The sequence below is a fragment of the Lissotriton helveticus genome, chromosome 6 (assembly GCF_964261635.1).
Source record: "Lissotriton helveticus chromosome 6, aLisHel1.1, whole genome shotgun sequence".
Taxonomy (NCBI): Eukaryota; Metazoa; Chordata; class Amphibia; order Caudata; family Salamandridae; genus Lissotriton; species Lissotriton helveticus.
In genome coordinates this window covers 986426128-986439816 of record NC_136067.1, presented here as the reverse complement: position 1 = coordinate 986439816, position 13689 = coordinate 986426128, and positions in this window count along the sequence as shown.

Below are 13689 nucleotides of genomic sequence, written 5' to 3'. Positions count from 1 at the left end.
AAGTATTTGTGACTCAGGACATGGAATTCCAGACTTCTCAGAGGCCAACACGAGATCCCAGCAAAGCTAAGACCCGCATCCCTCACAAGTGATGTGGATCCAGAACTCCTGGACACCATGCACATTTGCTAGTGCATCAACTTCCCGAGCTTTACTGAAGTTCTGCATTGGGCTATTTGTAGTCCAAGCCCTGAGCACTGTCTGCACCAAAGATAGTTGGCCTACACTCCACGAGTGTTCCATGAGCCGGCTTCTAGCATTTATGCTTGAGGCCTCTTTGTGATCTGTGGTCCGTCGACTGGTGGATCCCCATGAAGGTAACTCTTCTTTCCTTAGGGCTTCCCTGGTTGCTCCAGATGTGCCCTGACTCCCCACCAAGTGGTGAGTCCCTCAGACCTTGCTGGTTTGCACCAAAGCCAATCTTAGCTTTCTGCATTGGTTGCAGTTGCCAAGGCTTGTTGGGTCCAATCCAAAAATCAACACTGCACCACTTAACATCCCTTTGTGGGTCAGCTTGAATCCACCATCTGGTTTTCATGGACACCTCCTGGTCCTCGTAGCTAAAGAGTCAAGCTTCACCTTCTTTACCTGAAATAACCTGACATCGGTGGGCATCCGCTCATCACCTTCCACGTCACTGGCTAGTGACCCAGACTCTGTCCCATATGCTTTCAAATTCTTCTCATCCTTGATCCAGGCTTGGATCCACCCAGACACTTTCGACTTGGTCGTCAGCAGCACTTGGCAGCAGATTGCCATTGAATTCGACGTCAAAACCCAACACCAAAAGACACCTATGCACCCGGCATCCCTGGGTGAGGTAACTCGAGTAGTCCAGTGCTCCCATGGGTATTGACTCTAGAACTGCCTAGTTCTAAAGGGGTTTGCTCCAAGTCCTCTTCTAAGTGTCCTTTATCTTTAAAATTCCAACCACGACTTTCCCCATAGAAGTTAATAGTGATTCGCAGCTGTGTTTAGACATTGCACACGTCTCCCGTGGGTCCCCTGTGTCACTACCTTGGGTGGTTCTTGGTGGCCCCAGTGGATCTATAGGCTCTAGGTCTTGTATCTATGTCAGTTGTGGTTCTTATACCACTTACCTAATATATGGTTTGGTACGCCCCCAGGGCTCAACGTATACTGTGCTAATTTGCTGTGTGGTAAATAAGTTTACTGAATGCACTTTTGCCTCTAGCCTCTTAAAGAGACTAGAGGGATGAGTTTAGAATAAATACATATATTTTATCTATATACCTGGTGTGGTTCTCCATTCATTTAGCCGATCATGAGATTATAGACTGGTAAAACAAGCTGTTTTACATTCCTTCTAGACTTAGCCTGAAGGCTGCTCTCCATAGCTACCACTAGGATAGCTTTCTACATAGGTTGTCTTTAAATCTACCATCAATAAGGGTAGTTTGGACTAGTGCAAGGTGCCCACTAGAATAGTGGACAGCATATACCAGGCCAACTTCTCACAACAACTCTGTCCATCTTTAAGTTTGGGGTTTGGACTTAAGGACATGGGCACTTCTTAACTAAGGCTATTAATTTCAGTTCTTGTCTCATGACACGAACCGTCACTTTGTTACTGCTAGACCTGGCACCATTGGTTTGGGTCTCCCTTTCATATTGTCTGTTGCCTCATGTATTTTTGCTGGTGTTAGATGCTTTGGGCACTGTGCCACTGCTGTCCAGTGCCACAGTGCAAGTCCTCCCTATTGTAAATTGATGTATTAATCAGTGGTTCCATGTTTGGCTATTTAGTTTACCTGTCAGACCCTAGTCTAGTGCACTGAGTGGGCCCAGGGCACGTAAATCCAAGCTGCTGGTGGGCCTGCAGCACTGGTTGTGCCACCCGCAGAAGCAGCCTTGTAAAATGTGTCTAAGGTCTGCCATTGCAGAGCCTGTGTGCAGTCTGGTACTGTCATGCTGACTGGGCAAGTGCACCCACTTGCCAGTCCCTAAACCTTCCCTTTTCTTCATATCTGTCACCCCTATGGTAGGCCCAAGAGCAGGGTGCATTGTAAATATAAAGTAGGACAAGCCCTGATGTGTGTGGCATGTCCTAATAGTGAATTACAGCAATTTTCTCACTATTGCAAGGCTACCTGTTCTCCATAGGCCAGAAAAGACATACTCCTTCCCCCTCACAATCACTCCTACATTCTACGCTGACTCTCAGTCCGTGGGGAAAAAACAGTGCTGCAAGCGAAGGTTGTGGTTCATCGATCTGCAGAGGAGTCTGTGCTTCTGTGCTTCTCTCCTCCTGAAGCCGTGCTCTGCCACACAACGCGGCCGGAGCCGACGCCGCCAAACTTCTCACAACGCGGCCGGAGCCGCCAAGCATTTCTTCTCGCGGCCGGAGCGGCTAAACATTTCTTTTCGAGGCCAGAGCCGCTAAACATTTTGCATCGCGGACAGAGCTGCTAAACAGTTCATAACACGGCCGGTGCCTGCTAAACATTCTCCTCGTGGCCGGAGCTGCTAAACAGTACTCAACGCGGCCGGAGCCACCAACCATTTATTTTCGAGGCCGGAGCCGCAAAACATTTCACAACGCAGCGGGAGCCGCCACACTTTTTACAAAGCAGCCGGAGACGCCAAACATTTATTTTCGCAGCTGGAGCCGCAAAACATTTCCCGACGCGGCTTGAGCCGCTAAACAGTTCACAACGCAACCGGAGCCGCTAAACAGTTCACAACCCGGCCTGTGCCTGTTAAACATTTCTTTTCGCGGCTGGAGCCGCTAAACATTTTCCTCGCAGCCGGAGCCCCCAAACATTTCTCTTCATGGCTGAAGCTGCGCGCTGCCATACAACACGGCCAGACTCGCCAAAACATTTTCTCTCGCGGCTGGAGCTGCGCGCTGCCACACAACACCGCTGGAGCACCAGAGCAGTTGTGAGTTCCTTTTTTGGTTACTTACCTCACCCTTCTATTGACAACCCTACACTCTGGTGGGAACTTTATGTCCCAGGTGCAACACGAATATTCCCAGGTGTTACGAGGGGGAGGCATTGATCCAACTCCGCGCATAACACGCAGCCTCTTCCCCCATAGCGTGGGCCCGGGCCGCGCCAAGTCCGTCGGAGCCCGTTAGAGTGGCTGGGCTACTCCCCTGAGAATCAATCCCTCATGAGGTGCAACTGGAACACTCCCATCGAGTGGAAAGGGGTGAAACGGCAGACAGGGTATCAAGTTGGAAACTGGGAATCTTTTTAAGGTTCTGTTGTGTGTTTCTTGTCTTTTTTGACTTTTTGAAATTGCAATATGAGATCTGGGCATGTGAGAGGTCAAGTGCAATCGTCCTTTCAAGAACAGCTACAAAAAAGGCAAAGAGCGCTAGGAAAAAAACTAACCCATTCTAAAAAAAGAAATCCCTAAGAGATGATTGATATAGGTGATGAGAGTGTACCAGAAAGAACTGTGCTGAGCTCAAACTTAAGCCCGGGGGCCCTTGTGAAGGATTTGGGGTTAAACAGTACCCCATCCCCTATAGGAGGAGGGCCCAACTATTCTCAGCTTAGCATTAAGAATTTATTTATGCAGAAAGGTGTCTCCAAGCATGAGAATAATGGTGATCTCAACTTATCTCTCAATCTACCCCGCGTACTGGAAACTGTGAATAAATCCCAAGCAGATTTCAAGGGCCATATACCGTTGGTGGAGCTGAGTGCTAGTGGGTATCAATAACTTAGCCCTATACAATGAACACTACAAGTTCAAGTATGCCAAGATTCATCTGTGGCAAAAAAATCAACGCATAAAATGGTAGATAATGCCCAAGTCCATGCTGTTCCAACTAACGTGTTCATAAAGGAGAAGTTTCATTTGAAGACGTGGCCTGGTGAAAAGACTGATCAATCTACGGTTTCTTCTTTGGACGTATTAAGCTGTACAATGCCCCTGAATGCTAGTGATGCATCTGTTATCTGTATGGGGGATGTGCAGGTTATCAAAGAGTGCCAAGACCTTTTGACAATTTGGATGCCCGTGTTTAGGGCTGATAATAAGGGTGAGTCCTTCGGAATGCCGATTTTAGAGATAACAAATGATAAAAATATGTTACGTTTATTTGATGTACAGAAAAGTGCCGATGATCCGGTACCGGTCCAGTTATTGGATGACCGGGCAGTTTTAACTCCAGTCAAAATGGATAATAAGATCAACCCTCAGGGCGTTCAGATCCAAGATCAAGCTGATTTTTTTTTTATTGAATATTGTAAATCCTATTCCCAGTCAGCCTGATAACTCACTGAGCCCTGCGGATCTTTTGTTTTTGGATAAATATGACATTTCAACTAATGCTGATGGTCATGTTATAAATAACGAAAATACTGCTGACATGGGTGCATGGAAAAGTTTGCTCAATACCATGAATGTTATAACGGGTGCACTTGACTTTCAGTCAAATGAACTTGAAATTCAGGTTGATCTATTAAACACTTTAGCAGTCTATGTGGCCGGTATTGACTCAAAATTACAAAACCTGACAGGTTTGGTGGTAAAAGCCCAGGCTGAGGTTAATGATCAACTGATAAGATGTACATGTTCTCACATGTTGGACAAAATGGCTGAGCTCCCAGAAATCTTAGGTACTCTTGTGAAAGCAGTTAAGAAAACAGCAGGGAAATCAGTTTTGGATAAAAATCTGGTCTGTACAAAAGAAGGCGATGATAGTTTATATTTTGAAAACAAGAAGTCTCAAGATGTTGAGGTGAATGTGGGTTGTGACATTTTGTGTAAGCAGGAGGTTGACGGGGAGGCCGTTGTCAGTAAGTGTCCAGATGTATATGTAGAGGTTGGTGAGGTCTCTAATGGATCTAAGAAAGGCAAGTCACTATCCATAGCTAAATCCCCGAGTATAAGCCCAGGGGATGGTTTAAATAATTGCCCTCTGCTATCTAAACGGTCAAGGAAAAGGTTGCGGAAAGAGCGAAATAAGGCCAGAAGTGCAGTTGCATTAGCAGCTATTGCTGTAAAGTCCAGGGATTATTACCCCATATTTAAACCGGTTGTTAAGAAATGCTCACCACAGGTCACAGTAGTAGTAAACGGAGATCCTTCTGTTGCTCTGCCATTTCCTATAAGGGTCTGCGATCAGGGACCAATGAATGGTAAATATATTGATGTTTTTAAACCAAATGATATAATAAAATCAGATTTGGAAGATACAGACTGTGTGACAAAACTGGTTAATGAACCTCCAGGGGTTAGGTCCTTTGCTTAAAGACCATGCTTTGGATATTCGGAATCGGTTAAGTAAGGTAAAAACGCTAGAACCTATCATTGGCCAGTGTCAAACCCCAGTACAATTGTTTCCTGAATCTATCATATCTAAAGAAATTAACTCAGGTTTACTAAGCCCCCTATGTGGTAGACAGGAGCATAGTAGTAATATTGGGGACACCAAACTAGTATTGCACCCATTGTATGAATCTCAGGGAACCCATGATAGCCTTAACCGAGGTTTACTATTGAAAATTATTTCAACTATGCCTGATTTAGCTTTTGTTAAATCTCTGATTTGGTGTCATTCCAATTTAGACAGGTTCAGCCCAATACTCCTCGTGACTCTACTATAACCACTTGGTCATCAAGTGATATTGTTACTAAGATTTTGAGTTCCAGGTTGAATTTTATGGATTGTGGAATCAAGGCTGAGATTTGGATCTGTGTACAATATCCCCCAATCTTGAAGGTATTGGCCCTTAAGATGGATATGGGTTGTAAAATTAATGAAGGTACTAAGTTAAGTCCGGTGCTTAGAGGTGCAGTAGGCTCAACAAATAATCAATCTTGCAGTTCTGGTTTGTTGATTACCAATCCTCAGTCAGGGGGTCGTCTTTGCGAATGGTTACCCCAAAAAACATATGAGAATGGAGGATTGGTCTTGGTTGCAAGCATCACTGGCAAGGGTACCCCGAATAGACAGGAATTGAGCAACCGGTGTTACTGAAGATAAGATAAATTAAATTAGTCTATGCTCCTGGAATGTCCATGGTTTGCATCATTTATTGTCTGATCCAATTTCAATAACTTTTTTAAACTCATTTCAATTTTCCCTTCATGGGTGTTGGACCTGCGGTGGGCAAGCCCAGCACAAAGGGGGTAGCTTGGCTCAAGTGACAAGGCAAGTGAAGGCTGTAGTGTTAAGCCGGCTCTGACCCAATAATAACTCCTTGTACATCCACACCAAAAAGAAGGACACCACACCACTGCTGTAGAAAAATACGATTCCTTTATATAAAAGTTCTTTGTTGTAAATAGGGTTGTCTGGGAAAGCACATATATATTTCTTTTGGTCATACAGTTCTGGTAATAAATAGTATTAATAAATAGAATAACTTCAGGAATGAGTATCACAATAAATATCAGAATAAATATCAGAATAAATATCAGAATAAATATTGGTTCATTTACATAAACAACCACATGTTTCTTCTGGTATCGCTGCCACCAATTAAATACTTTCGAATCATTACATCTGCAATACGTTTCAAATGGGAAAGATAACTCTTACAGTTTATGCTGTTTTCAATGACCAGGTATACGGCTTCTCTGAGCACAAAATAAGGTTTGGGACTCTTTAATAATCACTCAAGGCGTATGCGCGTATATCTAGAAGGCAAGGAAACACAGTAAATACATCATTTGCACTCGGCGGTCACCGGGATAGGATCTCTGCTTTGCCGGTGAAGTCTATGCGCGCCTACAGGCTTTAGCACCACTTGAGCACAGGCGGCACCAGTTCAAAGTCATTAGACTGATGAACGGGCTGCCGGAGAGGTCACACAACCTTCGCGCACAGTCAAATAAATGCCGGTTCACAGTTCCTTCACAACGCTGCATTCACTATGAGGAAACGGGCCCACCTCACATCGGCTGCAGTCAGGATACGATTCAGTCGGGCACAGCACTCCTCTCGTTAGCGACGGGGCTCTCAGGGGCTCCACGGACCTCCCTCCGACTTCCGCATACAGGGGGGGGTTCCCGCCCACAGCTACAGCTCCCGGGTTACTGGGGAGTGGCAGAGACGCTAGTCCCGCCCAACGAAGGCCGTCCTTTTCCCGCCCCGGCGCGCCACCTCACCTTCAATCTGCGCAGGAAGCGCTCTACGCTGGTGGGGCTCGGAGACGTCCGAGCTCCCCTCTAGAGGCACCTGACGCGAAGGGGGCACAGCTGACGATCGCGGTTGCGGCGAACTTGCTCTCGCCTCGCGACTCGATAAGTCGATCACAGATCACCACCGGGGGGGGTGGAGAGGCACACGAATCTGGCCACAGTCTTTGGGGGCAATGAGGTACTCGCTGGGCAGGCGCTGTAGGCGCTAGATCACTTCTCACGTAGCTGACTGGAACGCCAGTCAGACATAACGCCAGCAACCCTTTGCTGCTCTACTGCCTGCGCTACCAGCCACCTCAGGGGTCAACAGGGCAGGTGTCAATCTGGTGTCAAGTCTGGAATCTCTTCTCTAATCTGAACTTCATCATCATCATCTTCTAAAATGGCCGCCAGGGACAGGGCCTTATATGGCCAGTGCCCTGGGGTACTGGCACGAGCCAGAAGGTTCTAGAACCTTTTCTGGCTGTGACAATGACAAGGCACTCTTGAGGGGTATTTAGGACACTCACAGCCACCGTACTGGGGTTCTAGAGCAGCCATTTTGTGTACCTGAGGAAAATAAAGGAATTCTTGTCAGAAATGCGCGCCAAACAAAGGGCGCCAAAACCTCAAGAGGCCAGGGTTCATGAAGGCTCCAATGGGAGTCACTTCACATGAGAAAGAAAGGGTGCCCACCATTTTAGGTTCATTTATACAGGATGACAACTCCAGTTTGTAATGCCACAGGTTTGGGCCATGCGCCTTGTAAATAGGTGCCACAAACCTTGTGAGCAACTGGGCGTCAAGGAACATCTAACCCCATGAGACAACACATAAAAAGTCCTGGTAGACAAATAAAAAGCAACAAATTTTGGGAGGTACAGGGGAACAAAAGAAATCATAGTGGTGAGGGGACTCTCAGAAGCAGACGGGTCTAACACGCGTCCCCCCCAGCTGAAAGTGGGGAGAGCTACCCAACCCCTTGGGAGTCCTCCACACTAAGGCGGAAATACCTGGAGAGACCGTCTGCATTGGCGTGGTCAACTCCGGGCCGGTGTTCCACCCGGAAGTCCATTCCCTGTAGGGAGATAGACCACCTCAACAGTTTGGGATTTTCCCCCTTCATTTGCATGAGCCAACGAAGGGGTCGGTGGTCTGTCTGAACAAGGAAGTGTGAACCAAACAAGTATGGTCGCAGCTTCTTCAGTGCCCAGACCACCGCAAAGGCTTCCCGCTCGATGGTACTCCACCTCTGTTCCCGGGGAAGCAGTCTTCGTGACAGAAAGACCACGGGCTGATCCAGACCCTCTTTATTGAGTTGCGATAGCACCGCCCCAATGCCAATGTCAGATGCATCTGTCTGGACAATGAACTCTTTTGAAAAATCTGGAGCCTTCAGGACTGGAGCTTTACACAATGCTTGTTTCAGAGTGTCGAAGGCTCGCTGGCAAGCCTCCGTCCAAATGACTCTCCTGGGTTGCTTTTTGGCCGTGAGTTCTGTAAGGGGTGCCACGATAGTGCCATACCCCTTCACGAATCGTCTGTAGTAACCTGTGAGGCCCAGGAAGGCTCGGACCTCAGTCTGGGTCTTGGGGGGTTTCCAGGCCATGATTGCCTCAATCTTCGCCTGAAGGGGCTGCACCGTTCCCCTGCCCACCAAGTGTCCTAAGTACACTACCGACCCCTGTCCAATCTGACATTTGCTGGCCTTGATCGTCAAGCCAGCCCTTTCCAGGGCCTGGAGAACGGCTTGCAAGTGCTGCAAGTGATCCTCCCAGCTGCTACTGAAGACAGCTATGTCATCCAAGTAAGCAGCAGAGAATGACTCCATCCCGGTGAGGATCGTGTTCACCAGCCGCTGAAAAGTGGCAGGAGCGTTCTTGAGCCCAAAGGGCATGACGCAAAACTGGTAGTGTCCATCAGGTGTGGAGAAGGCTGACCTTTCCTTGGCTCCATTAGACATGGGAATCTGCCAGTACCCTGCAGTGAGGTCAATGGTACTGAGATATTGGGCAGCTCCCAACCGGTCAATTAATACATCCGCCCGAGGGATCGGATAAGCATCCGTTTTGGTTACCGAATTTAGTCCTCGGTAGTCCACACAGAATCTCAATTCTGGTGTGGTGCCAGGTGGGGCAGCTTTAGGAACTAACACCACCGGGCTAGACCAAGGGCTACTTGAAGGTTCGATGACTCCTAGCTCCAGCATCTTAGCTACTTCGCTTTGGATACTGGCCTTCACCTTGTCAGACAGCCGGTAAGACTTTGACTTCACAGGTGGGCTGTCCCCTGTGTCCACGTCATGGGTACACAAGTGGGTCTTACCCGGGACAAGGGAGAACAGAGGAGCGAATGACCCCAAGACCTGGCGACATTCCTCCTGCTGCTCAGGAGTCAGGGTTGGCGAGAGTTTCACTCCGTCCACTGACCCATCCTTTTCTTGAGACACAAAAAGGTCGGGGAGAGGCTCCGTGTCCTCTTCCTCCGATCCGTCAGTCACCATAACCAACATGACTTCGGGCCTCTCGTAGTGGGGCTTGAGGCGATTGGCATGTAACACCCGATGCGGATGCCGAGGGGTCTTTACGTCCACCAGATAGGTAGACTTGCCCTTCTTTTCCAATACCTCATAGGGGCCTGTCCAACGGTCCTGGAGGGCACTCAGCTCTCCAGGCTCCATCACCCACACCTTCTGGCCAGGCTCCAACTCCACTGGGTGAGCGTTGTGGTCATATCACGCTTTCATAACTGCTTGACTGGCTTCCAAGTTGTCAGAAGCTTGCTTCCACAACTTAGCCATTTGGCTTCGGAAGGCCAGCATGTAGCTCACCACATCCTGGGGAACTTTCCGGGGAGACTTTTCCCAGGAGTCCCTCACCAGGCTGAGAGGTCCACGTACAGGGTGCCCGTACAAAAGCTCGAAGGGGCTGAAGCCCACTCCCTTTTGAGGCACTTCCCTGTAGGAAAAGAGCAAACAGGGTAGGAGGACGTCCCATTTCCTCCGCAGGCTTTCGGGTAGACTTCTGATCATAACCTTCAAGGTTTGGTTGAACCTTTCCACAAGACCATTGGTCTGTGGGTGATAAGGAGTGGTGAACCTGTAAGTCACTCCACACTCCTTCCACATGGCCCACATATATGCTGACAGGAAGTTGGTCCCCCTGTCAGACACAACTTCCTTGGGGAATCCCACTCGGGTAAAGATCCCCATCAGGGCCTTGGCCACTACTGGTGCAGTAATGGTTCTCAGAGGACTTGCCTCTGGATACCTTGTGGCGTGATCCACCAGGACCAGGATAAACCTGTGACCGGATGATGTAGGTGGATCTAGGGGCCCAGCAATGTCGATGCCCACCCTTTCAAAGGGGGTGCCAACGACGGGAAGTGATTCCAGGGGAGACTTCAGCTTCGTCCCTGTTTTCCCACTGGCTTGGCATGACACGCACGACCGACAGTATGTGTCGGATGCCACCCTCATTCGAGGCCAATAAAAGTGGGGGACAAGCCGGGCAAAGGTCTTGTCCTGACCCAAGTGTCCTGCCAAGGGAATCACATGAGCCAACTCTAATAGGAAGGCTCGGTAACACTGTGGGACTACCAGGGCCCGAGACAATCCGTGCACTGGCGCCCTGGGTTCACTGTAGAGGAGACCATCCTCCCAGTAAACACGATAGTTCCCAGACTCGTTACCTGCTGCCTGGGCTTCAGCCTGTTGCCTCAGACCCTCGAGGGTGGGACATTCCCTTTGTCCCTTGCTCAGTTCCTCCCTGGATGGTCCTCCTTCCACTCGCCACTTAGCGGGGATAGGCAAGTCCTCCAACGGAACCATGTCCTCCTCCGCGGACTCCGGGTCCACCTCTACAGGTGGCCTATCCGTCTCACGGGGCATGGACATCGAGGCAGGCTCCTCCTGTCCTCGAAATGTTCCCTCATCAGCAGCTGGGTGGGCCATTGTTCCAGGCTCCAACCCACGCGACTTCTCCTCCCGAGCAGCCGCAGACCTGGTACTCACACAGGCCCAATCAGGTGTACCCAGCATCTCAGTATGAGTCCGGTATTCCACCTCCTTCCAAGCATTGTGCTCCATATCATTGCCCAGCAGACTATCGACTGGCACGGCGGGGCTTACGGCAACTCGAAGTGAACCTGCAACCCCTCCCCACTCAAAGGGAACCTCGGCCACAGGATAGTGGCCCATTCTGCCGTCAGCCATCGCGGCTGGATGAAGTACGCCTGGAATCACCTGCTCTGAGGACACCAGATGACTCCTTACCATAGTCATACTGGCTCCTGTATCTCTCAGAGCTTCCCCTCTATGGCCATTGATGGTGAGCCATTGCCCATACTTGATAGTATTTGAGGGCACCTGGATCTTTGGAACCACCTCCGGATCACCCAGGCACACTAAGGTGACACCCGCCCACTCCCCCCCTTAACTAAGGGCATCTCCTCCCCGAGCGCTACACTAGCGACTCCCGGGGCCTTTCCTCCAGTGGGAGGGGGTGGTCTCTTTGGGCATTTCACGTCTCCAATACCACCGCACTCATAGCAATGGATAACCCTTGGCTGCTGACTCTGGCCAGGATTAGGGTTCTTCTGCGGGTTAGCCTTGGAAGTGGAGAATAAACTTTTCCCCTTAAAGGTATTTTGGGGGCCTTTGGAGAACTCCTGCTTCTTGTTATCTCCCCCGTCTTTCTTCTGGGGAGCGCCCTGTCCGGACTTCTGAGAATCTCCTCCCGTCCCCTTCGTGGACACTCGGGTACTTGCCCAAATGTCCGCCTCCTCAGCAAGCTTACGGGGGCAAGTAAGTTTGCTGTCTACCAGGTGTTGCCTCAGCTCGGGAAGACATTTCTCGAGTAGATGTTCCTTGAGTATCAGGTCGTACAACCCTCGATAGTCCTCCACCTCATTACCTTGGTCGCACCCATCCAGGGCTTTCTTGGCAAAATCCAGGAAGTCAACCCAATTCTGTGAGCTCAGCTTGTGGCTGCCCCTAAACCTTTGCCGGTATTTCTCGGGGGTCAACCCAAACTTCCTGATGAGCGCCACCTTCATGGCGGGGTAATTAACCTGTTCCTCCCGGTCTAGGGCCAATAGGGCATCCCTACCTGTCGGAGGCATGTACCGGTATAATCCACCACCCCAATGCTTCTCATGGATCCCATGGGCTCTTAAGGAGACCTCATAGGCTGCCAGCCACTTTGCTATGTCGTCTCCTGCGGTATAACTGGCGACTACATCCTTGGGAAAATGGGGCCTGGGCTCCCTGGCAAATTCCTTTGACTCGACACCCTTCGAAGTGATGTTAGGGGCCTGGAATTCGAGTTCTCGTAGCTTGAACTCGTGTTCCAACCTCCTCCCCTCCCTCCTTTCTTCCAACTCCATATTTGCTATTTCCCACCTTAACAGTCTTTCCTCTCTCCTGTCAGCTAACTCGGTTTCTGACAACCCTCTCGATGACACACTGCTGCCCTCCCGTGAGGTTGCCTTGGGGCTGATTGACATCTCACCCACCCCCGGGGGACATTCCGCAGTCCTATCAATGACAGTACCTCTGTCCGATTCCTCCTCCTCCACCGTTCCCTCCGTGTGTGCTTCCACCCATGCTCGCAGACTAGTACGGAGCTCCTCTCTTTTGGCCCCTCGCCTGACAAACACTCCCCTCTCCTGACAGAAATCATTGAGCTGTGCCACAGTATAGGTCTCCAGCTCTGACATTTCGAATTCCATCTTGTCAGTGAAAAGTGTGGACAACCACCCCGAAGCAGGATAAGAACTTTGAGGGTCACTTCCACCCACCTCCAGGAAAGAATTTGGAAAAAGCAAAACATTGAATTTGAGGGCCGCTAGGAGAAAACTCCAGGTGTGTACCTGTGGTGCACACTGAATTATTATGGGGTTCAAAACAAGCACGGCTCGCAATCCCACCCGCTGAGCACCAATTTTATGTTGGACCTGCGATGGGCAAGCCCAGCACAAAGGGGGTAGCTTGGCTCAAGTGACAAGGCAAGTGAAGGCTGTAGTGTTAAGCCGGCTCTGACCCAATAATAACTCCTTGTACATCCACACCAAAAAGAAGGACACCACACCACTGCTGTAGAAAAATACGATTCCTTTATATAAAAGTTCTTTGTTGTAAATAGGGTTGTCTGGGAAAGCACATATACATTTCTTTTGGTCATACAGTTCTGGTAATAAATAGTATTAATAAATAGAATAACTTCAGGAATGAGTATCACAATAAATATCAGAATAAATATCAGAATAAATATCAGAATAAATATTGGTTCATTTACATAAACAACCGCATGTTTCTTCTGGTATCGCTGCCACCAATTAAATACTTTCGAATCATTACATCTGCAATACGTTTCAAATGGGAAAGATAACTCTTACAGTTTATGCTGTTTTCAATGACCAGGTATACGGCTTCTCTGAGCACAAAATAAGGTTTGGGACTCTTTAATAATCACTCAAGGTGTATGCCCGTATATCTAGAAGGCAAGGAAACACAGTAAATACATCATTTGCACTCGGCGGTCACCGGGATAGGATCTCTGCTTTGCCGGTGAAGTCTATGCG